At 42.1% G+C, this 3,796-nt stretch overlaps 1 long non-coding RNA gene across 1 annotated transcript; it reads left to right on the top strand.

The window, feature by feature from the left end:
* The first annotated feature begins 481 nt into the window (after nt 1-481).
* On the top strand, nt 482-2,699 carry LOC137460055 (uncharacterized). Its single transcript, XR_010992624.1, has 3 exons — nt 482-650; nt 1,644-1,734; nt 2,561-2,699. It is a non-coding gene; the product is annotated as an uncharacterized lncRNA (long non-coding RNA).
* Nucleotides 2,700-3,796: the final 1,097 nt, after the last annotated feature.

Genomic DNA, 3,796 nt, shown 5'->3' with positions numbered 1-3,796 from the left:
GGTTGGATGCGATGATCTTGAATATCTCTTCCAACCTGGTCTGGTCTATTCTATTCTATTCTATTCTATTCTATTCTATTCTATTCTATTCTATTCTATTCTATTCTATTCCTGTTGAAATTAGCTGTGGAAAATGCAAATGCAGATTGTAAGAAGCTGTTAAAATCTTTGCCTAATCAAAACCCCACCTTGCTAGAAATGATTGAAGCATGTAATAAGGTAGGTATGATGGAACATCAGTATGAAGCTATGGCTGCAGCTTTTGCAGCTATGAATGGTCCAATGAATACAGGAGTTTGTTATGGCTGTGGGAAACCAGGTCATCTCAGAAAGAATTGTTTGGTAGCTAATACTGGAGCCAAACCTAAGGCACCTGGGATTTGCCCTAAGTGCCAGAAGGGGAAGCATTATGCTAACCAGTGTCAATCTAAGTATAATTCTCAAGGGCAGCCTGTGCAGGGAAACTGGATGCAGAGCTTGGGACAGCGCCACGCGCAGACACAAATCATCCAGCCATCATCAGCCAGCCAGATGCCGCAGCATGCATGTCTCTGACCTCCGCCCAGCAACAGCAGGCAGTGCAGGACTGGACCTGGCAATCTCTGACACAGAAACTTTACTTGATATCACGGTACATTTATTGCCAACAGGTGTGTCAGGTCCTCTTTCAGTTAAAACTCAGGCATTAATATTAGGTAGATCATCAACAACAATATCAGGACTTTTTGTGCTTCCTGGGGTTGTCGGTTCTGACAGCACAGATAAAATTCAGATCATGGCAAGGACTCCGTTTCCTCCCTGCACGGTACCAAAGGGAAGTATTGCAGAGCTATTGTTTCTTCCCTTGGGATCCCCCTGTAAAGGGACTTTTAAGAAATAAAAGAGGATTTGGGTCTACTGGGGATCCACAGATTCTGTGGGTACAGACTATCTCTCAAAAACGTCCTATTTGTCAATGTGTCCTGATGTATGGTCAGCAGAAAATAGTGCTTAGTGGTATTATTGATACTGGAACAGATGTCACAGTGATTTCTAAAGCTAAATGGCCCCCCCACTGGCCTGCAGCTAGTGCATCTCAGGTGCTGGCAGGCATAGGGGGAGCTGGAGAAAGTAATCAGAGCCTGAATTTCATTCAGATTCAGGGACCAGAGGGACATATAGCTTCTGTGAAACCTTTTGTTTTATCTGTGCCTATGGTGCTATGGGGTTGTGATGTGCTTTCACAATGGGGGGTGACCATGAACACCCATTTTTAGAGGGGGGCATTGTGGTGCACGACACCCTCCAGTTAACGTGGAAAACAAATCCCCCTGTCTGGGTGGATCAATGGCCCCTACCATTGGAAAAGCTTTGCACACTCCAAGAACTAGTCACAGAGCAACTGGGGAAAGGGCATATTGTACCCTCCACGAGTCCATGGAACTCTCCTATTTTTGTCATCAAGAAACAAACAGGCAAGTGGCACTTACTCCATGATCTCAGAAAGATGAATGACGTTATGGAAGATATGGGGAGCCTTCAACCAGGGCTACCCTCACCCACAATGATACCACGATATTGCCATTTAACTGTTATTGATCTGAAAGATTGCTTCTTTAGCATTCCTTTACATCCAAATTATGCTCCTAAATTTGCTTTTTCAGTTCCAGACATCAACATGCAACAATCTTTGCAGAGATATCATTGGGTTGTGCTTCCACAAGGAATGGAAAATAACTCTACGATTTGTCAGTGGTATGTAGCAAAAATTCTTAGTCCTGTTCGAGAGGCATTTCCTGAAGCTCTGATTTATCATTATATGGATGACATTCTAGTGGCAGCACAAAGCCCCGAGCTCATGGAGAAAGCCGTAGACCTTGCTGTATTCACTGTGACTCAAGTGGGGTTTTGTGTAGCATCTGAGAAAATTCAGAATGTACCACCTTGGAAATATTTAGGGTGGAGAATTTGGACCCAAACAATTGTTCCACAGTCTTTACAGATCAAGGTACATGTGAAAACACTTCATGATATTCCTTCATGTTTTAAATTGTTTGCTAATTGGGGACTTTTTCTCTGGCTTTGTAGTTTTCTTAGAGCAATTATGCATGCTTTTACTGCTTTATTCTTTTTGCTATCCTTTTTTACCTTGTTTATTGTAATGCTTACAGAGTTTGATTAATTTCTTTGTTAAGGGGATTCTTGTTATATAACAGAAGGGGGAAATGAAGGGTTAAATCTTGGATACCCGAGCTCCAAGCACTGCTGGACTGATAAGAGGAGACAGTGTTGGCCTTGATGGCTTGTGAAACACGGTGCAGCAGTGCTGTTGGAGGAGGGCAGATATTTGATTAAGAGTGGTTGTTAATGACCTGAGAGTGTAAGACTTCAGGCATATAGAAGATTGATGTAACACAGTCCCTGGTCCATCGTAAACTGCTTTTGCGTTGTATTAGTTTTATAAAGAAGAATTTTGTACAATAAAGTGGACACCTGGCCTGCATCAGGCTGCATCCTGTCTCTTAATCATGGCAGTTGATTAAAAAAAAATCAAGGATTTAATTTTTTTTTTTCTCCTCAGGAGGAGAGCTGGCACCACCCATCGCACCACGCTGCATCCAGATGTTGAGGTGGTTGGTCGAAGGTGGCTTAGAGTGTTAGTTTATTTGCTGTTCAGTGTCTCAATCTGTGCTGTTGTCCTTATTTTTGTTACTGCCATTCTCTGCTATTTTAATAATTGTTGTAAGTAAGTTGTTTTCACAGTTTCTGTTAACTACTAGTTATTGTTAATTGTTGACACGTTACAAATAAAGCTCATCTTTTTCTACAAAGTTTAACTCTATAACAAACAGAATCAAAAGGCAACAAAACAATATCATTCTAACCTAACATCCTTTGCACACATAAAAAGCAAATAAGGTAAAATTAACAATATAACAAAAGCAATCAATAAAATCAACAACCCAATATTAATAAGAGACTGCATCCACCCTGGTAACAACACATTCCCATCAGAGTCTTTACGTCAAATAGTTAAAGATTTACTGCTCACAGTCTTGATATTTTTTTAAATACCTATTTACTACAAACCTTAACTGTATTACACAAAGTTCCTTTGAAATGTCTAGGCACACACAAAAAACAAAACCAAAAAGGTTCAAACCAAAAAAAACAGACTTAAAATTTGAACTCATTACTAAGTAGGTATAGCTTGCTGCAATTACTATATACTGAGTACCTATAAATACCAAATGCTTACTAGTAATTTTTCTTATTAAAAAAACCCAACAAAACTCTAAATAAAAAAATCTCTGAAAGACATTACAATCAGAAATGACAACATTAACACTGTTGCTTTAAATCAGAACAGAGCTTTTTGGTCGACAAAGGTCATACCAGAAACCGCTGCGGGGGGGGCCACTGGTGTGAGCCACTGTGGGGCGGGAGGAGGGGGGTGTAGCATAGCAGAAGCACTGCTGGGATGGGGGTTGCTGCCAGGCTGGTGCCACCGCTATGGACAGTGCTGCAGGTGTCGGTGGTGCGTCAGTCGGTACCGCCATGGTCAGAGCCACAGGGGCTCATGGGGACTGTCAGGGCTCGCGGGCGGGGTGCAGTCGTAAAAATGCCATAACTGTGAGCCTCCAAGCGCTCCATTGTTTCTAAGAGGGGCTGTAAAGCAAAGTCAGCGCTGTTTGAATTCCTCAGTGCTGGTGTTGTCGCCTTCCGAATCTGAGCCGTCGCTGGTGATACTGAAGGAAGATGTTGATGAACGGGATTGAACACACTGAGGCACAGGTTTTGCTGCCCTTTTTCAGCT

Source organism: Melanerpes formicivorus, unplaced genomic scaffold (genome assembly GCF_026170545.1).
Source record: "Melanerpes formicivorus ecotype bairdi unplaced genomic scaffold, bMelFor1.0.p_v2 SCAF_493, whole genome shotgun sequence".
NCBI lineage: Eukaryota > Metazoa > Chordata > Aves > Piciformes > Picidae > Melanerpes > Melanerpes formicivorus.
Note: the sequence above shows the minus strand (reverse complement) of the source record. Positions and strands in the feature narration are given on the sequence as shown.